The sequence below is a fragment of the Protopterus annectens genome, chromosome 7.part0 (assembly GCF_019279795.1).
Source record: "Protopterus annectens isolate FY-2018-M chromosome 7.part0, PAN1.0, whole genome shotgun sequence".
Lineage (NCBI taxonomy): Eukaryota > Metazoa > Chordata > Ceratodontiformes > Protopteridae > Protopterus > Protopterus annectens.
In genome coordinates, this window is record NC_056739.1 from 712,829,160 (window position 1) to 712,851,434 (window position 22,275).

General features: G+C 42.5%; 1 protein-coding gene across 1 annotated transcript in view; it reads right to left on the reverse strand.

Annotated features, from left to right (window-relative positions):
* The window catches only part of LOC122806647 (paired amphipathic helix protein Sin3a-like), a 1,669,103-nt gene that overhangs the window by 1,487,580 nt on the left and 159,248 nt on the right, over window positions 1–22,275 (reverse strand). The gene's annotated exons all lie outside the window — the stretch shown is intronic.

Genomic DNA, 22,275 nt, shown 5'->3' on the forward strand with positions numbered 1-22,275 from the left:
GGAATTCATAAATTCCAACGCCTTGGATCAACTTATCCACACTCCCACCAGGGGCAGCAATATCCTAGACCTGGTCATCGCCAACATGGACGACTGGTGTTCCACACCAGAGGTCAATTCCTTGTTTGTCAGATCCAACCACAAGCTAATCACCCTAGACATCCACATCCCACCCCCACCACGCCAATAGGGAAACCGTAAAGAATTTCTCCAAAGCCAACTTCACGCATATTAAGACAGAGGTGGCAAGCTTCACGACATACATGCAGATGGACAATAGAGGTACGACTGCTGAATCCTACACAAATGCACTTCATAAGCACTTAGGGATCATGCTATCCCTAACTCAAAAAAATGAAAAAGAAAAAAAAAATTTTTCTTTTGGCGAGAGTAAAATCCCATGATTGGAGGAACTTCCTGGTCAGCCTCACTAAGAAGCAGAGATCCCTCAGAATCCTCCAAAGCTAGTTATGAAAACAAAATCACTGATTCTAAAGACAACCACAAAGCATTTTATAGCTATGTCAAGAATCTCAATGGCAACACTCAAATCTGCTTTGAGTTACAGCACAATGGCATTAAATATACAGAACCAACTGATAGCCAACATCCTGGCAGACAGGTTCAGTGCTAACTTTACCCCCTCTCACCCCCTAAAGGGCCCATGTCTACACCGGAACAAGGCAAAGTTCCTGTAATCACGGCTGCACAGGTAAACCTCACTCTCCAAAGCCAAGAACACAGCACCCATGGGACCTAACATACCAAGCTGCCTTCTACACAAGTTACAGAATGAACTGGCACCCCACCCAAGTACCATGTTCAGTCATAGCCTCACTTAAGGCTTTGTTGCCCACTGAATAGTGCACCGCAGCAGTTATCCCACTCCACAAACAGGGAGCCATGACAGACCCCGGAACTACCGCCCCATTAGCCTGATGAGCCTGGTCTGCAAGGCCATGGAACGTATCATGGAACTCAAAGACATTGGAGATCTCCAAACTCTTGGACCCCACAAAGTTAGTGTTTGTAAAAAGCAGCTCTCGTCTCCTAAACCCGATAGGCTTTTTTGAAGCAGTCACCAAAGCCATAGATGAGGGCAAAGTGGTTCACACAACCTATTTAGATCTCGCCAAGGCGTTCAACACCCCCCCCACCACTCTGGAATTAGATAATCTCACTAAACTAGGTATAAATCTGTGTCACAAGATGGGTTGCCAACTGGCTTACTGACAGAACCCACACTGTGAAAGTAGCAGACTCCAAATCAGACTTCAGACCAGTGACAAGTGGAGTAGCACAGGGCTCAGTCCTGGGTCCTCTCCCATTCGGCATCCACTTCTCTGAAGTACAGGCCAACAGAGAATGTCTCTGGCTAACTAAGTTCGCAGATGACTGCAAACTAGGAGCCATACTAGAAACTCCTAACGATGTGGACATCAGACATTTCTCAGTTAGGCCCTTTTGTAGGGTGTCAAAGCCATGACCTCAAGCTCAATGCCAATAAGTGCATTGTCATCCCCTTTGGTAAAAACTCTGTACCATGAACTACCACATAGGCGGTAGTCTACTCAACACCAAGTGTGATAAGACCTTGGTACACAGGTGGACAGTCTCTCCTTTGATAATCAGATCACCACAGTGGTCATGAAATCCTACTTGGCACACCTCATTACAAAAGGTTCCTCATCCACACAAAAAAAAAAAAATGAGGTAAATCCCCTCCACTCACTCAGACCCATTAGTGAGTAAAACGACCCTTTTGTATGTACCTCAAGACATCTACAACTGGAAAGGCCGTAGAAATACCCCACAAAGAGGATTACTGGCCTCAAACAGATGCCCTACGCAGACAGTTTCTCAAAAAACTCCAGCTTTAGTCCGTCGCACATCGCCTACTCAGAGGCGACCTCCGCCCAACACACAAAGCCATGTCAAACCCAGAGCCGCTGGACATGCTCCACTTAAAGACATCCAAATCCCTCCAAGATGCACGCTCTAGGGACCTAAACCTTGTCACCACAATAAACAGAACATGGAGGGATAGATTCCTGTCTCTGGAACAGACTGTCAAACAGAACTCCTCATTAGCACTCAAGAAAAATCTTGATAACTGGATGGGAAATAGGAAATTCACCCCAGGGATTACTTCTGTGGCTCTGCTTGACAGGGGCACAGGAAAGTAATTTTTTTGGGTGGCGAAAGCCAGGATACCGCATGATCAGACTTAAAAGAAATGCATCATTAAACACAAAGCGCTTTCAAATGCAAAGAATTTTGTTACAGATGGCCTACTGAAAAATTTCCTGAAGCTGAAAACTATGACATGTCACCAGGAGTACTGACTTTTCATATTACGTGTGGCATCAGGGAGTCTTATTCCAGTACCTTGGTGTTTCCGATTACCCAAAAACTTTGCTGGTGCGTACAACTCCTTGATGATACTTAACCATTTTGTGTTGTGGCCATTAAATCAGACCGCAACACAAACTTTAATAGTAGTGCAATAACACTTTAAATGTTTAGATTAGTGGTGACCAAACTGGAGCAGCCAATCTCCCAAACTGCCCGATGAAGTGCATGTGAGCATCCGACAGCAAAATGGCACCATACCCCAGGACAGTTCCTCCAACCCAGACTAGAGTGCTGCGACAGGCTCTAGCTCTCCCACAAAGCTAAACAGAATTGCACCAAAAATGAATAATGGTCTATAGTGTGGCAGGAAGGGGGAATGGCATTTTTCCTGAAACTTAATTTGTACTTTATAAAACCCAGAGAGAATGCACACAGTTAGCCAAAAATTTAACTTGCCAACCCTGTAATGTCAAGACAGTTTTCTTAAACTTTTTTTTTTTTTTTTTTTTAAAGACTATAATGCAAAACAAAGTACATTTAAGGGAAAATATAAGCTTCTACAGTAACAAGTTTTACTGACAACTTCAGAATCACATACCAAGATAAACAAAGACGCTTGATTCTTTTAGCCAGAACTGCTTTTCAGGCAGAGAAATGAACTTGTCTCTCAAATGATTGTAAGGTGCCATCTTAACTTAATTTTGTGGTGTAAGTAACAATTCAAACCGGACTCTTTAAAAAGTGAATGTTCCCATCTAATACCTACATTTTTAAATGATATGATTAAGCTCAGTTAAAAAAAGTTTCCTCTCTTTAGACCGGTGTATCTGCAATATGAGCAGTGAAAATTTCGATTACAATGCACAACAGTACTGACAGCCTCAAAATGTTTTTTCAGGGTAAAATGTGTGCACGCCCTATGTCCCCCAACAGAGAATACATTAGAATACATAAATACTGACCACACCTTATAGTGCAGTTCATATTTAAATCCCAAGATCTGGATCAGACCGAAGCACCTGCAAGCTGCTGCTAAGGGTAAAAGTGTGAAACCAAAGCCTAGGTGGTAAAGTACTTGGGTATGAATACTACCACCCCAGAACACTATTTGGGGATCAACACAAGCTTTGCATTCTAAATCATCATTTTCAATCAAGTCTAACAATGCAGCATTTGGTACCACATATCAAACGTAACCACAAAAATTCAACTCTGCAGCATACATATTAATTAACCTCACCAAATCCTTTATGTCCCAGAGTCAATTAGGTCTGGAGAATCAGACCAATGGCAGTAAAGAAATGAGGCTGCCAAGAGACAAGGTATTCCACACAAAACATTACTGAAGACCAGATAAAAAACAAGATTAAAATTCAGTGAATCTGGTCTGTTCAATTACATTTCAATTAAGACACTTGACTGCCCTTACCAAGTGATCTTGGCAAAGTTTTTTTTTTTTGTTAATAAAAATAAAGTAACTTCCTTTCATCAAGTGAGCAGCATAGAATGGGCGACTAACAAAACACCAAGAGTAAATTAAAACCATTATAAAATTTACTCAAACTTTCAAGACAATCAAATCTGCAGTAATGCTGACAGCTGTTCTATACCCACCTGTTCAAGATTCCTCCCCTGCAGGTGCATCTCCTCCTTTTGTGTTCCTTGTGTATATCACCTGAGCTTTGTGCTTTGAGACCAGCTTTATCAAGCCTGAAATGAAAATAGGGTGAAGAAGAACCACTAACTCCCCTGCTCCTTAAGGAGATTCACTTTTCTAGTTTCTAGTTTTACACACATCTTCTCACCCCCCCCCCCCACCAATATGAAGTCCTCCACCCAGTTTTTCAACCTCTTTCTTCTCTATTATAGTCCAGAATGCCTGATTTAGGTACAATAGATACAAAATCACATACCAATGCATCACCTGAATCTTTTGATCCAACTCTAAATTTAAAGCCTTCAGCTTATGCAGATTTTTTTTTATATCTTACCACTTTCTCTTAACTGAGAAACTAAGTGATCCCTCGTGCAAGTCCTTTAATTAACCCCCCAATACTTAACCTCTCCATCCTGCCACAAGATCCTATGCCTACTGACTTACACTGCTCCCCCAAATTTATACCTCTAGCTTTAGTTTTGTTCTGATTTACCTCATCTCCTTAACATCTCCTCTAATTTCACCCAATCACCTTCCAGATTACTCATTGTCAAAATTACATCACCTGAATAAACAGCTATTTAACTCCAGTCTTCCCCATTTGTATTCCCTAATTCCAGACTGTCTAATCTTTGCTGTAAAGGGCTCAATATACATGGCAAACAAGAGTGGTGATATGGGACAGACTACCTCATTCCTCTTGTAATATCAAACACTCCTGACAACTATCCTGAAATTTTCACCTGTGCCACAGCCCTTATACATAAACAAACACTTACACACACACAGACACACACACACACACACACACAGACACACACACACACACACACACACACACACACACACACACACACACACACACACACACACACACACACACTCCTTAAAGCATCTAAGTGATTTAATACTGGCAAACCAAACCATTCAACTTTATCAAATGCCTTTTCTGCATCCAAAGCATATAAAACCACCAATTTTCCCCTTCACCTGTGCAACCTGTATAATTAGCAAGGTTCTTATAATGGTATCATAAGCATGTCTTCCACCCACAAACCTTGATTGATATGGATTATTCATGTCAGAACTCCAGTCAATCTTTTCACTATAATGGCCATAAAAACTTTATAGTGATTTTAAAATTGTTATAGGTCTCTATGCGGCATCTTTCAAAAGGGTTTTTCCCCTCCTTTCGGAGGACAGCTATTACTCCATGTTTCCAGGACTCTGGGCACTGTCATTCCCATAAATATACTTAAACAAATGCTTCCAAGCATTAACGGACACCTTTTTACTTCAGAGCCACGCTTCCAAGCATTAACGGACACCTTTTTACTTCAGAGCCACACATCGATAGGTAACTCATCTAACACTGGCATTTTACTTGGCTTCTGTTCCAACAAAATGGTTTCAATCTCTTCCTCACATATTTCTTTGGGTAATGCAGCTTGCATCTCATCAGATATTTGTGGCAGAAACAATTCAGAAAAGTTTCTACTCTCCTGTTGCATAATGCTATCTCCCTCTCTAACACATATTCTCTGGTAAAATTTTGAATAATCTTAAAAATCTGATATGCATTCTCTTCTATCTACTGGGTCTCCACATTCCTAAGTTTATTAATGGACCTCTCTAATTGTTGCAGTCTTAACTGGGCAATTACTGTCTTCATTGCCCCATTGCCCACGGTGTCATCATTTGCTTTAACTCTCTCAGAACCACCCTTAGCCCCCAAACTCTTTAATCTTCTTGTTGTCAAGTAGCTTTTTTTTTGGTTCCCTTAGCCTCTCCTTTTTTGGTACCATAATAGTGCCCCCTTGCAAATGAAGTTCCCTTAAATTAAAGGGCTTCTACTTTCCTTTCTTTTTCTTTCTCTCTCTCTCTGGATTTCTCCAGAGTCTATTTATTTTTAGAGTTACTTCCATTTCTGTTTTTTTCCATCCACTAGCGAAAACTGCCTGTTTCTCTAATCCTTTTACCACTTTACACAACCACTTTTAAAATCCTCATTTTGTAACCAACCTCTTGGGAACTTTCATTGTTTTTGTGCTTCTCCCACTATCCACTACAATTGAAGTAGAGCATGATCAGATTGGTGCAGGGGGTAAACCTTAGTTTTCCTAACTTTATGATGGTCGTCCCTGAGAATCAGATATTTATCAGTTCTGGATCCATTTCCTCCATCGAGCACCATCATTTGTGCCTACTTGCTCTTCCTACCAAGACCCAAGCATCTACTAATCCCAAATGTCTTAACAACTTTCCTATGTCCTTCTCAATGTTTTGACTTTTGCCTTAACCCTCTGTTCCTTTCCACCTCATCTTTTGTCCAAACTGTATTCCAATCCCCACCAATTAATACACACTGCTTTCCTGTAGCTACATTACTGTAAATATGATCTCATTTATCAGTCTTAACTTTGCTCTAGGTGAAATGTATACGGACACTATCGTAATCTTGTGATTTCTCACCTTACCCTTCCGAATTGCCAGAGACACACCACCCCTACTATACTACATATAGCAGTCACTAAGACCCCCCCCCCCCGGACTTGCATTTAAAATACTCCTGACTGCACACCACACAAAACTGCTCTACAATAACATGCAATTTACATAAATTAATTTTTATATGAATATTAATAAGAACAAAATCCTTTGGTGTCCTTCTAAACATTAATGACAGAGTGGGGGCATATGCTTTACAGTTCATACTGAAGCCAAAAAATCTATTCTTTCTGAAACCACTTTTTTCTTGCAAAGTTGTAGATCACTTTTTTTTTTTAACATCCAGTGGGACTGATATTTTAATCTCCTATTTGTTCACTAATTTCACTGTTGCTGGCTTTTTTCCTGATCATCTCCATCTCTGAACATCACTCTGTAGTTAGTCTATGCTACTTCCAAGTCTTCTAGGTAGCATTTTCCTTTGGAACAATGGAAAAGGTCTGACTGCAGTGTCTCTGTATGAGCTTTGCTGTCAGAAGAGCCAGAAACAGACCCCCCTTCTGCTTTCAGGCTCAGTCTTTGTTGGATATATTTTTTTTTCAAATTTTCTCCTTAGCCTGTTCTGCATACAGAAAAAATAAAAATAAGAAACAGATGTATTTGCTCCTCCAGATAGAAATATTCCAAAGGTGGTTGGAAATATCTTTGAATGTTTGAATGATCCTATTTCCATTTCTATTTCCTTTATAATATTCCAGTAATTTGTTTACAACAGGTTTAATCCTCGATTTCCACTTTCATGTAATTGATTTTTGGACCACTAGTATTATTAAAAAGCCTTACTATGTCTCATTATTTCTGAACCATAGATTCATAGATTAGTACTAAGCTAACTGCCCTTGCAAGCCATTTTAAGCCTAGCCAATTATCCCTTGTGAGACTCAAACCCTGCACCTTGTGCTTGCAAGGCAAACACCTTAACCATTAGGCCAACAACCCAAGACACCAAATTAATAGCAAACTCCTTGGTTAACATAATTTCATCATGACATTATATATGGAGTTCTTAAGCCCAGTTAATTTCCAACATCCTCAAAAAAAAAAAAATGTTTCCAATTTCCTCCCTCATTTCTTTTCATCTCCAATACCTGCTCTCTGTTTGAAAAAGAAAATCCACCGTTATCTACCTGGAGTGCAAAAGTACCTGTGAGAATATTTCCAAATACCTGAATCTTCTGGATTTATAGCACACCTAGAGGCATTACAGACTTCCTATCATTGTTCTGTGTTCTGTCATTCTAATAGTCCCTCCCAGCCTTTTCTAAACTTCTATGATTGATTTTTTAGAGTTATTATGCAATATTTTATATGCTTTACTAATTATTAATTTCTTAATATCTTCTTTTATTGATTTCACTATAAACGTTACCAGATCTGTTCTTTCAATCAGCAATCCTTTACCTATACACTGTCCCTGACAGGAAGTTAATTTCTGAAGAACAGCTCGAGCACCTGTGTGGCTAATGATCACTCTATGACTTTTCCCTTCCAATACATTTGCTTCCAGTAACTCAGTTCCATCGTTAACTTCCCCAAGTTGCTTCCTGCCATCTCACCTACTTTCTGTACCCTTAGTTGAATATATGTATATATATGTATCCTTAGTAGCAAAATCTCCTTTTTCCTCTCCCTTGCTGGTTAGTCTTCATGTCTCCCACTTTATAAATCTAATATTCTGAATACCAATGTATATTCTGAGGGCCTATTTACAGAGCACTTAACCTCTTTGCATCAGTCACATTTCCATCTTGCAAAATCATTGCCTTTTGCCACACTGCCCTATATCCCTCTGCTTGTGCTAAATAGATATATAAACATATTTAGATGCGTAGCTTTAAAGTATCCCTTCAAGTGAGTTGGTCCTAAGCCTCCTCTTTTCAAAAGAAAGAATTTATCCCACTTTACTTTTCCCCTCTTCCCCTTCCATATAAATTTCTTTAAATCTTTACTAATCGCCATCTATATATTTCCATCTGCTGATACCCGACCTATGTACAGGACCCAAGAAACAGGACCAAGAGAGCAAAAACATTTTCACTGTCTGTATCTTATTATTCATGTCCATTAATTTCCAATCTCATTTTATACATTAATAGAGATATACAAGTATTGATATATAAGCAAGTGTATAGACTATTCATTCATATTTATGAAAATATGTTTACAGCATCTGACTACACAAATGTATATACTGCATGTTACCAGAATATCTAAAACTACAGAAGAATACTGGATGAAAGACTGATATTTCAAGTGGATACCGTTAACCAAAAGGCTGATTCTCAGTTTTATAACATCTTCTCATTGGCATAATACTCTGTAGTATCTGTAGAACTGTCATAGTAAATTCTCTTTTAATTTGAAAACATTTTTTCTTCTTTCTACCAGCTGATTAAATCTTATTTCTTTCAGATGAACTGTTTTTCATTCCCAGGGAAGAGATCAGACTGAAAAAGTTCACCACTGAGACAGCCATGAGGAGTGGTTCAGGTTTTCTCCTTTAGCTTAACCGCAGCGCAAGCATGCAAACTCATGTTCAAGGAGTTGTTGCAAAGGGCCCATTGCAGATGAGCACTTCCACATAGTCCCCAGTCTCCACAAAGGAGCCTATAATCAATGTACTGATGAGCACATGCCCCTCACCAACATTCCAAAGAGAGATGAGTGGGTATAAACTTCTTTACTGCTGTTCTGCAGACAATTAGCTCCATCAGGTGCCCAAGACATTTAATAAACTCTGGCCACCTAAGCTGTAGTCAGAGCTTTACTCCTCTGTGCCAAAAGAGCTGGCAAATTTATATTGGTTCATAACAGTGGAAGAGGAAGTTGATGTCCAGTTAACTACTATGCTGCTGTTAACTTCTTCCAAACAGATGCATTGTTTAAGCTCCGCAGATCCAGTTTTGGCATCCTGCAGACTACAACAAGAAGGAGAAAGAGATACTCCAAGTGCTTCCATTTTGATTATTTTCATAATTTTACTGATCTCTGCACTTTTTGGTCGTTTTTAATTTAACTGCATTTATTTAAGCTGTACTTGCCTTAATATTGCTACACACTCAAGTGTGCTAGCGTGTACTGCATTTCAAGTGTTTTTGCTACTGTTTTAACTGCTTTTCTGCAAAAAAAGTAAGCTCGTCTCCCACCTTTCCTGTAAGTAGTCTAGTCCAGATACAGACTTGCTGTATCTAGGACTGTTTTGCAAGTTTCTGAGCCCCCAAGGTCTTTCTATGTTGGAGGCAAGCCCTCTAGCTTATCAGTAGAAGTGGTAAGCACTAGGTAGCCTATCAACCACAAGAGGAGTGGTTTTTGGCCCAGAAATGGTACTTTATTAGCGGTTTATGCAGTTTTTCCATCACTTTCAACTTTCTGGTTTAAAAGCCAGTGTTTACGTGGGTTTGCGCTTGTTTAAGCTCTTGGGATCAAGTTTTGGTTTCCTGCAAACTACAAGAGCAAAAGGAAGGAGAAGAGAGATACTCTAAGTGCCTCCATTTTGATTTTTTCATAATTTACTGCTTTCTGCACTTGTCTTTTGTAGATTTTTAATTTATCTGCATTTATTTAAACTATATTTGCCTTAATATTGCTACACCCTCAAGTGTGCTAGCTTGTACTGTATTTAAAGTGTTTTGCTGCTGTTCTAACTGCTTTTCTGCAAAAAAAAAAAAATAAAAATAAAAAAAAGGTCTAAGCTTGTTTCCCACCTTTCCTGCAACTAGTCTAGTCCATATACAGATTTGCTGTATCCAGGACTGTTTTGTAAGTTTCTGAGCCCCCCCAGACCTTTCTGTGTTGGAGGGAAGCCTTCTAGCTAATCAGTGGGAGTGGTAAGCACTAGGTAGCCTATCTACCAGAAGAGGAGTGGTTTCTGGTCCAGAAATTGTAGTTTATTGGCCGTTTGGGCATTTTTTCCATCCCTTTCAACTTTCTGGTTTAAAAGCCCATGTTTGCGCACCGTGCAGCGGCGCTCAGCTGAGGTAAACCATTACCGGTGCCAGAAAGTCTGCTCTTCAATTCCCCCCTTAGAACGTGTTTGTTCTTTTTACATCTTGCACTTCAATTAGCGTAACAGTGTAGAACTTTACCAGGCTTTTGTAGCATTTATTGTAGCACACTTAGGTGCTATCAAGCACTAGCTGTTCCTATGCAGTAACAGCAACAGTACTTATTAGTTATGACCACCCCTCCTGGTATGATTGTAGGGTAATTTCCTGTGCTTTCTCCTGGTAACCTGGTGCACTTGGACATTCTGAGATAGTGTGGCAACTGTTTAATGTACACAGACAACCCCTCTCCTCTTACCTCCCAGCACTCATACCTGTGAGAGATGCACTTATCACCAAACTGGAAGTACAGTGCACACTCCAACCAACACCAGACTAGCTGGTCAAGAGATGGTGGTCAACACCTGCAACTCACTACATAGAACACACAGCCCTCCAAAACATCAACCATCACAACCCACACATAGAAACACAAACCAAACCATATACCCACCTTCGCGGAAGCTCTCAATAAAAATTTACCCAAACAGAGACTCCTGAGACAGAAATACACTCTACCACCACAACACAATGCCAAACCCAGAACACATAGCTCAAAACCACAGTGTGCCCCTCAACCCAAGCCCTTAAAGGAAAAACACTTTGTCCAATGTACTAATCATAGTAGACTCAATTGTGAGGCATACTGATGACCCACTCACTAGGTTGAACAAGGAGAAGGTGACAGATCAGTTGTCTATCAGGTGCCAGTATCTGCCACATAACACATGCACTCAGGTCACCCCACAACAAGTACAAATATGACTCAGTCATTGTCCATGTGGGTGTGAATAACCTGAGATGTACTGTAGTCCTGGACTACATGAAAAGAGATGTGATGGAACTCTCAGATTATGTGGCCCAGGCAGGTATGACCCTAGCCCTGAGCAATATTCTACCGTCACCCAGAAAAATACCACAGTACGAGCAGAAAATGATTGACTTAAACAATTGGCTAAGTTTCCGTTGTCATTCTAAAGGGATCCAGTATCGGTCTACCTGGGACAACATGATCGACAGACTTCGATGCTCTGCCAAAGATGGATTGCATCTGTCACCCCTGTGATTCCTAGTACTGGCTAAGGCTCTTGCCACCCCTATAGTGCCTTTTTTAGAGAGTGTTCCAGAGACCAAAATTCCATAGTAACAGCTACAAACAAATTCAATCTGTGGGTCATACTGCTCAGTGCTAGAATTATAAATCTCAAGATGCACTCACTCGAAGCTCTCCTCAAAATGGAGAACGTCGACATCTGTCCTGTAATGGAAACCTGGTTTAAAGAGGCAGAAAGCCACCCTGCACTCCCAGGCTACAACTAATTCCATACCTTTCGGCGCCAGAATACATCCGGAAGCTCCAAAGGCAGTGGCGTCTCCATATTCTTAAAGGATATGCACACCTCTAGACTGGTAGCCCAGCATAATGCATCAGAGATACTTCAGGTACAACTAACACTGGTTTCGACGGCGGTACAAGTCATAGCCTGCTACAGAATCCCAAACATGTCCCCAGACTCTCACTCCAACTTCCTAAGCACCCTTGAATCTTTCAAGGTCCAACCCAACACTCTCATACTGGGCGACTTCAACTACCCTTCCATCAACTGGGAAAACTATTCAAGTACCAATGTACAGGCCCAACACTTTCTGGAATTTATCAATTCCAATGCCCTGGACCAGCTCATTCTGACCCCCATTAGAGGAAGAAACATCCTTGACCTGGTTATCACCAGCATGGCAGACTGTTGCTCCACACCTATAGTCAATTCCTCCCTGGTTAAATATGACCACAAACTGATAACCATGGAAATCTCTATCTCACCTACACCCCCCACTAAGGTGACCACCCTGAAAAACTTCTCTAAAGCTGACTTTGGGCTCCTAAAAACAGAGCTGGCTAACTTTGCGGCATCTATGCCAATAGAAAATAGCTGCATGACTGCTGAATCATACACCAATGCACTGTACGAGCATGTACACAAATGCATGGACCTTGTCATACCAAATAGAACTAGATGCTCTCCTCCAAAAGATAGGAAGCCAATTTGGTGGTCCCCAGCCATCAAACTCTACAACAGAAGGAAGAAACTGTTGCAGAAAAAAATGAAGCCACAAGACTGGAAAACCTCCCTTATCAGTCTCAACACAAAGCTGAGATCCCTTATCAAATCCTCTAAAGCCAGCTATGAAGGCAGAATTGTGGCTGACACCAAAAACAACCACAAAGCCTTCTATAGCTACATCAAAAACCTCAAAGGCAAGACCCAGATTTGCTCTGAGTTATTGCACAATGGCACCTCCTATACTGAGCTGACAGATATAGCCAACATACTGGGTGACAGATTCAGTGCCAACTTTACCCCTCCCCCCTCAAGGGCCCTATCACAATACCAGAAGAAAGCCTGGTACCCACTATTTCTGTGGCATAGGTAAAAGCTGCATTGTCCAAAGCCAAGAATACAGCGTCCATGGGACATAATATCCCTGGCTGCGTCCTACATGAGTTACAAAATGAACTGGCACCACATCTGTGTGACCTGTTCAATCACAGTCTTATCTCAGGGTATGTCCCTAACGAATGGCGCACTGCTACAGTCATCCCGCTCCAAAAAGAGGGAGCAACTACAGACCCTAGGAACTATTGCCCCATTAGCCTGACTAATCTGGTATGCAAAGCTATGGAACGCATCATCATGGACCTGCTTAACAAAGATATAGGCAATCTCCAAACTCTTGACCCACACAGTTTAGCTTTGTCCAGGGGAGATCCTACCTACTGAACCTGGTTGACTTCTTCGAGGCAGTCACCAAGGTTGTGGATGAGGGTAAGGCAGTGCATACATCCTACCTCGACCTGGCCAAGGCCTTTGATACCATTCCCCACTCGGGTATCATTGATAAACTCACCAAACTAGGCATTAATCCTTACATCACTAGGTGGGTTGCAGACAGGACCCACAGAGAGAATGTTGCATATTTCAAGTCATACAGTCGATCAGTCACAAGTGAAGTGCCACAGGGTTCGGTCCTGGGCCCTCTCCTGTTTGGCATCTACTTCTCAGAAGTCCAGGTCAACACAGATGGACTCTGGCTGACCAAGTTCGCTGATGACCGCAAGCCAGGAGTCATTATCAACTCCCCAAGTGATGCAGACATCTTACAAAAGGGCCTCTCTGAGACCAATGACTGGTTTCGGAACCATGACCTGAAGCTTAACGCCAAAAAAAGTGCTATCATCCCCTCTGGAAAAAACTCAGTTCCCACAAATTACCACATTGATGGGAGCCCACTGAACACTGAAGATCTGAACACCCAGGTCCACAGCCACTTCACCTTCGACCACCACATTGCCACTCTGGTCAGAAAGTCTTTTTATAATATGTGCCACATAGAAGGAAGTTATGTACCTACCATAACGTTTAATGTTTGTAGTCCATCTCACCCTTCATTCTTACACTTGGGACCGGAGCCGAATCTCTGCTCCGACTCGGCCATACTCCAGCTCAAAAACTTCTGGTTGGCTCATGGATAGGAGGTATCCCATCATGCATCACCAACATTCCCCAGATCTTGTTTGCTGCAAGAAAACAAATACAGAGACAAAGAACAAACCAAATGGAAAGGACTAACAATAAACAGTAGGCACTCTACCCCCAGGTCCTCAAGGAGGGGGCCGGAGGGAGGGTCCGTAAGAATAAACGGCGAGATGGACTACAAACATCGAACGTTATGGTAAGTACATAACTTCTTTATGTTCTGTAGTCCTATCTTGCCTTCATTCGTACACTTGGGACAGCGTCCCTAGCACCTTGGATGGCTCATTGGAAAATGCTCCTGAATACTGTGGAACCAAAGGAAGACCTGTTCCTAGAAGCCATATCCAATTTGTAGTGAGTAATGAATGTGTGAGGTGAAGCCCATGTTGCTGCAGCACAAATGTTGTCTATTGGGATTTTAGCCTGAAAGGCTACAGAGGTAGACACAGACCTGGTAGACTGAGCTTTCACCTTGAAAGGAAGATCTTTACCACTGGAGGAATAGACATACGAAATGCAACTGGAAATCCAGTGAGATAATGTGACTTTAGAAACTGGAAGGCCCTTCCTAGAGTCTGAGAAGGAGACAAACAACTGGTCTGACTTTCTGAAATCTTTAGTTCTGTCCAGAAAAAAAACGCAATTGTCTATGCACATCCAGTTGGTGGAATTTATACTCTGCTTTGTTAGAAAACTCGGGGAAGAACACAGGCAGTTCAATAGACTGATTAATATTGGCTTGAGAAGAAACCTTAGGAATAAAGGAAGGGTTTGTCCTCAAGTAGACCCTATCTTTATGAAATACCAAATAAGGGGGCTTAATGCAAAGAGCTTGCAGTTCAGACACCCTTCTTGCAGAAGTGATAGCCACTAAAAATATAGTTTTCCAAGTTAAAAACTTGTTCGAAAGGACTTGACGTAAGTTTATGGAGAACAAAGTTCAAATCCCATGCAACCACAGGATCCATGACTGGGGGTCTTAGTAAAGTGGTCCCTTTGAGGAAGGCTCTACAAAGCCTATAAGCCATACGATTAGGTTCATTAGCAACACGAAAAGAGGAAATGGCTGCCAACTGGACTTTAATAGTTGCGGCTGCTGAACCTTGGTTGAATAACTGCGAGAGGAAGTCTAAAACAGCAGAAATGGGAGCTGTGTAGGAATCGAGGTTTCTCTCACGGGCCCAAAAGGAGAATCTTTTCCATTTACTGGTATAAATTTTCCTAGTAGAAGGTTTGTGGGAGGATGACAGAATGTGTACAACTTCGGGAGAGAAGTCATGAAGCTTGACTAGAGATGGAATTGGAACAGCCAAGCTGTCAAGTTGAGGGTGTGGAGAGAGGGATGGAACGCCCCTGACATGTGTGTCAGTAAATCTGGAACTGGATCCAGAATCCAAGGTTTGTCCATTAGATATGGTCTGAGGAAGGGGAATCAAATCTGTTAAGGCCAGTAAGAAGCAATTAGGATCATTCTGCTTCCCAAGGATATTGCTTTCTGAATTATCTTCAAAATGAGGAGGAAAGGAGGGAAAGCATAGAGAAGTCCAAAGGGCCAATCGTGAACGAGTGCATTTCTTGGAGTCTCCCCTTCCGGGGAATCAGGGTAAAGTAGCTGCTGCATTTGGCATTGAGAGGGGTGGCAAAGAGATCGCAGCAAGACTGACCCGATCTGCAAAAAATTAGTTCTGCAATGTAAGTGTTCAGAGACCACTCATGAGGCATCAGAATAGCACTGCTGAGCCTGTCGGCTATGACGTTGAATTTCCCCGGGATGTGCGTTGCTACCAGAAAGCACTGGGAAGATGCTGCCCACACCCATACTCAAAGGGCTTCTCTGTAGACGGGGTAAGATTTGGTTCCTCCTTGCTTGTTTAGGTACCATACCACTGACATGTTGTCCAAGTGGACTGCAATCGTTTCTAGAGGGAGAAAGCTCTGAAGTGCTTGCAATGTTAGAAGCACTGCTCTCATCTCCAAGACATTGATATGCAAATGAGCCTCGTGATCTTGCCATGTGCCTTGGACTGTTCTCCCTAGATAATGCCCCCCCCCGCCCTATCTGGGAGGCATCCGTGGTCGCAGTGGCAACTGGGGGGGGGGGGGCAAATGGTCTGCCTACATTTAGGTTGCTGGTCTGGATCCACCAACGAAGATCCTGTTTGCAGAAATTTGTTATCAGGATAGGGATAGACAGAGAGAGGTACTGCAGTGACCACTGGGCAAAGAGTAACCACTGCAGGACCCTCATGCGCAGTCTGGCTACTGGAACTAGTGTTATTGTGGAAGCCATGGTCCTTAATAGCTTGAGCACCACCCTTGCTTTGGCTTTTCTTAGAAGAAGCAAGCTCAAGACTTGTTCCCTTAGACTCTGAATTCTTTCTACAGGAAGGTAAGCTCTCAATGAAACGGTTTTTATTTCGGCGCCAATAAAATTCACATGCAGAGAGGGCGACAATGCAGATTTTTGCCAATTTACTGTAATTCCTAACTGCTGGTAAGTTGAAATGGTAGCGTCCTGGCCCATAACAGTAGATACTTGGTAGGGGCAGTGAGGAGCCAGTCGTCCAGATATGGAAACACTTGGAATCCCTGACGTTTCAAGTGAGCCGTAACCACTGCCATACATTTGGTGAACACCTTGGGGGCTGTGGTGAGACCAAAGGGCATAGTGTGGAACCGATAATGACTGGCTCCCAGCCGGAAGTGTGGCTCCTCGATGCCCTGTCCATTTTGACATGGTAGCATGCATCTTGGAGGTCTATGGAACACATCCAAATGGCTTTCCCTAACAACGGGAGTATTGACTGTAAGGTGACCATTCGGAACTTGGACTTCTGTACAGATTAGTTTAGTTTGCTGAGATCCAAGATGGGTCTCATGTCCCATGTTCTTTCTGGCACCAAAAATAATCTGGAGCAAGTCCCTAACCCTACTTGGTCTATGAGGATGGGTTGGATGACTCTCTTCACAAGCAACGTTTGGATTTCTAGAGTTGCTGAATTCCTGTGATTGGGTGGCACATCTGGGATTCGTCTGGTCTGAGGGGATAGAGAAGGGAATATGGTAACCTCTGGTAATTATCGTTAATACCCATTTGTCTTGAGTGATGTCGTGCCAGGCTTCTGGGCATAAAGAAATACGACCCCTGACTGGCTCCAGAGACATGCAGTCGGGCCTCCATTCAGGAGCGCTGATAGGGATGACCACAAAAGGAATCATGGTCTCCCTGGTTCTGCAGGCCTCCTCTACCTATAGAGTGGCATCTACCATTATTTCCTCCTCCTCTGCCTCTGGAGAAGGAATCACCTCGTGCGTCCTGAAAAAACCTCTGCGATTTTTTTAACCAAATTTTGCCGCCCTTCTGCCCTTTGGGATAGGGTATAGAAGGGATGGAAAAACGGACTCCCACGGCAGACGGTGTTCTTCCTTCCTGCTCGCACCTGGTGAGTATTTTATCTTGGTTCCATACAAACAGGAACAGTCAAAGGGACCGTTGGTAAATGTAGACATAAAGGCCTCCGCAAAGTTACACAAACACATCCAGGAGTGTCTTCTGAGAGAGACTCCTGAGCCCGCTGATCTACCCGCTCCATCCGCTGCATACGAAATAAGCCTCATGGAGAAGTTCACAATAGAACTTTGGGTAGACATCTGCGCATTGGCCTTCTGAGATACCGCACCAGATAAGTTACCCTGTAGAGTATCTTCCAGCTCTTTTAGGAGATCTCTCTGGAGCCTTGTGAAATGGGATAGATAGTTCAGAGACCTAAGCATAAAAGCCACTGAAGCAAAGACATGTTTCTCATACCTATCCATTGTTCGAGACTCCTTGTTCAGTGGAGGAAGTTTCAGCAAGTTCCTTTTTGGTGGCTGCTGCCACCACCATGGCATTTACTGGAATGCCTTTAGTCAAAGTCCTTGTCTTGGGGTGCTGACAAAAATTTATTTGGTCTTCTAGGAACCAGTTCCACAGAATCAGGAGATTCCCACACCTTTCGACTCACTAAATCCAGTAGCTCGTCGAAAGCCGGAGACACCCAAGAGGCAGAGGGTTGAGACCCGAAAGCCTTCAGGTACACGGACTCCTCATCAGAAGGGGATTTGGTGGGCCAGCCGCCTCTCTGTGTCAAGATCTCAAGGATATCTGCGAATGAGATATCATCAGACGACGACTTGGGGGACCCTTCTGACTCCTTGAGGTCAGTGTCTGATGTAATAGGCTCATCGGGGGAGTCAACACGTTTTCTTCCTAGGTGGTTCCTCAGACAGGTATTCTGGGGAGACCACGGAAGACTGGGGACCACTCATGGAGGTATCCCGAGGCTGCGGATCTCTGCTGTGTTGGGAGAGAGAGGGAGTGGAGACTGAAAATCGGCGCCTTAGGGGGAAGAGTGTTGGTACCTCTGGATGAAGCTGAAGTCCTGGACAACACACTCATCACCTTGTAGGCCGATCCCCCCCTGGCTCCAAGGATGCCGTCCACTCCGAAGATGCAGAGGCAGCCCTCGGTACCGAGGAGATGGGCTCCGAGGCAGATGTGGGGTCCAAGCTCACCTGCGACGAAGCACTGAGAGGTAGGCTCAGAACCAAAGAAGTTCAATTCGAAGTGTCTCCCTCAGGCCCGACCGGAGAGCTAAGGATCCTCGACCCCACGGACGGCACCGAAAGGGTCGGAGCGGATATCTGAAATGAGAGACCAACTGAGGTAGCTGGAACCAACCTATCCACAACTGGAGGCACAAACAGCTCTGGCTCCAAAGGCTCAGAGAAGCTCAGAGGAGAAACATCGATTGGGTGTGAGGGTACATTGGGCTCCGGAGCCAACTGGAACAGAGCCGAAAGCAAATTTGCCAGTGCCGAAGTCTGAAGCAGTCTATGCACCACTCTCTCGACATCCTCATCAGAAAGGCTCCTAGAGGACCTGGAAGATAGAGTGGGGATCTAGATCGATGGAATACAGGTGACCTAAGTCTCGGGGAAATCGGTCGACGTTCAGATGATCGGCTCCGGGATGTAGTGTCAGTTATCGTCTCTGAAGTTCCTGGAGCTGAGACTGATGGATCCACTAAGCTATCCTCTGTCGGCACCAAAAATCAGTGGAGCCGATGAGGGTGTAGCCACTTCAGCAATTTTATCTGGCGGCTCAGACGAAACAGAATGGGTGGGAGACCGCCATTTTGTAGATTTTGGTCTGTCTTTTTTGGAAGAGGAAGGAGATTTAAAACTGGATGATGAGAATGCCAATTCCTCTTCAAAAGAATGTTTTTTTTAATAGTCCCTTCAATATCAGTTTGTTCTTACTCTCTTTAGAACACAAGGACTGAACACATGGCAAAATAGGCAAGACTCTTGGAGGTGGATATCCCCCACACAGTAAACACACAAATTGTGCCCATCGGTCAAGGACATCTTCTGGGCACATTTAGTACACTTTAAGGATCATAAGCCTTCGGGCTTCAAAGACTCTTCTGACATAATGCAAAAACACACAATCCGCAACTACAATACACAACAAAAAAACAGAGAAAAAGATAAACGGAGGACTAGGTCCTCTAATTTAGACGGGCCTAGTCCAACGGGTGACAAACAGCAGAAAAAAATAAAAAAGGACTAGGTCCTCTAACTTAAACGGGCCTAGCCCAAAGAGGAAAAAGGAAAACAGCAGCACAGGAGATTAGCAATGCAGGGATACAAAAAAGGCCAACGGAAGAACGGCCAAACAACGTACAACAAATACACAGAGAAAATAAGCAGCAAATAGTCCAAAACAGACAAAGACTGCAATAAACACACTAAACTAGCAAGACAATATTACAATAGCAAACAATGACAAGTCAAATTATTGAAATATCACTTAGCCACGGCCAAGAAGAATCAAGTCTGAGCTGAATGAGCAGCAAACAAGATCTGGGGAATGCTGGTGATGCATGATGGGATACCTCCTAGCCAAGAGCCAACCAGAAGTTTTTGAGCTGGAGTATGGCCTGCAGCCGAGATTCGGCTCCGGTCCCAAGTGTAAGAATGAAGACGAGATAGGACTACAGAACATCCAAAGGTTTTGCATCCAGGAAGAAAAAGGTTATCATCCCTCTCTACTCATCCCTCATTAGACCAATCATCGAATATAATGCCCCGTTTGGCATGTACCTGACCAGACACTTACAACAGCTGGAGAGGTCACAAAAGTACCTCAAAAAAAGGATCCTAGGCCTTAAACACATTTCCTACATGGAGAGACTCAAGAAACTTCAGCTGTTCTCAGTCTCTTACTGTCTACTTAGAGGTGATCTCTGCTTGACTTACAAAGCCATGTCTGACCCAGTCCTACTTGAAATACTACACCTAAAGAAATCCCAATCCCCCCATGCCACACACTCCAGAGATCACAACCTCATTACCACAATCAACAGAACATGTTGGAGGGACAGGTCATCTCCCAAAGACTGGCCATACTCTGGAATAAGCTTCTTATTCATGTCAAGCAGAGCACCTCGCTGGCCCTCAAGAGAAATCTTGACAAGTGGATGGGTAACAGAAAGTTCACTCCAGTTACCCTACTGGATATGGGCACTGTGAACTAACATCGGGTGGCACTGTGCCTGGGCAATTTTTGGGGGGCTAGGCTTGTAAAGGCTCCAGGGCCATTAGCCTAGTACACACCTATGAACCTACAAATAAAGCAGTTAACTTCTAGGAGAGAGAAGTTTACTAAAGCCATGTTCACATGACAGGTACGTAATGTGATTTTCAGCAGGATGGCTAGGTCTGCTGCAAGCACATTTTCAAGAGACAGAGAGAGAGAGAGAGAGAGAGAGAGAGGAGGACATTAAAACTTTTTGTTAAGGTGGACCTTTACTTAAAAATGAGGTGTGTGTGTGTGTGTGGGGGGGGGGGGGGGATTTCTTTCAAAAATGACAAAAAAAGTAGAACATTTGACAAATTGGTGAAAAACAAAGAATAGATAAAAATGATGCGTTTATTCACAAAATAAGCCAATGATTTTTTTAAATATTCAAAATGCAGCCTTTGGTCACTTTTTCCTTGACTAAACATTTGTACAGCAAAAAAGTACCATTCTGTACAGCAAGTAAGAACTAATCAGAAGATGTGTGATAGAATATGGGAAGGGGAGAATGAGTGGTAGCCTACAAAAATGTATTTGCTGGTAGTCTAGAAACTTGCAGCCTCAATCCTAACTATTACCAAAGATGGGCCTCTTCTTGTCAGATCATAATTTATACTGTTGTGGTTACTGGGTTTTAACTTCTTTGGACAGATAAGTAATGTACTTCATTTTAAGTTTAATAAACATATTTTACCACCTGGATTTAGAAGAAAATAAAAAAAAGGAACAAAATATTTAATCAGTAATAATTATTTATTTCTAGCAACACAAATAATTATAATCAGGTGTTTGACCATAAGCCAAGCTGGGTGTTTGAGAAATGGAGCGACCAAATTCACCCTGATAGAGAAGCTCAAGACATAAATTACTGAAATAATTTCAAGAAATCACAATTGATGATTATGATCAGAGACTCAGCCATAATTCTTTGTAATACAAAAGACATGTCAATGCACAGTAAACAACAGCTTTTTAAAGGGATGCTTGTTCACCCTGCTTCCAGCTGCCCATAAGTCTTATAGCGTTTAAAGTTGTTGGTAGTTTTAAAATTCAGTCCTTAACGGAGTGCTGTTTGTCTGACAGCATGAGATTTGTCAAGTTACAACAAGCAAGAAGTTCACTAAAGCTTATAACAGCTAGATTCCTTTATATGAACCACTATAAAGTTATTCTTCCTCTCAATTTTGAAATGTTGTGAGCATGCTCAATGTATTACAATGCCACAATGTGTATGCATGTATGTAACAAAAACTTTAACAAAAACGATGTATATAAAACATTATTCTCCAAAATAAGGATGGGCTAAAATAAATCATTTTAGCAACACTTACGGATTTTTAATGTCATGTAGGCTTATTACTTGGAAAAAAATGCCAACCTTTCTGTAACACATTTAACTACCACTGCAGACTCAAATTGTTGCACTAAAAGTTAAGGTTGTTATCATAACTATATGGCTAGACAGGAAAATATTAGTGTATGTAATGTTCAAAAAAGTTTACAAAAACTTGTTAGAACTGTATTTAAGATTGATATTCATTAAAATAACTA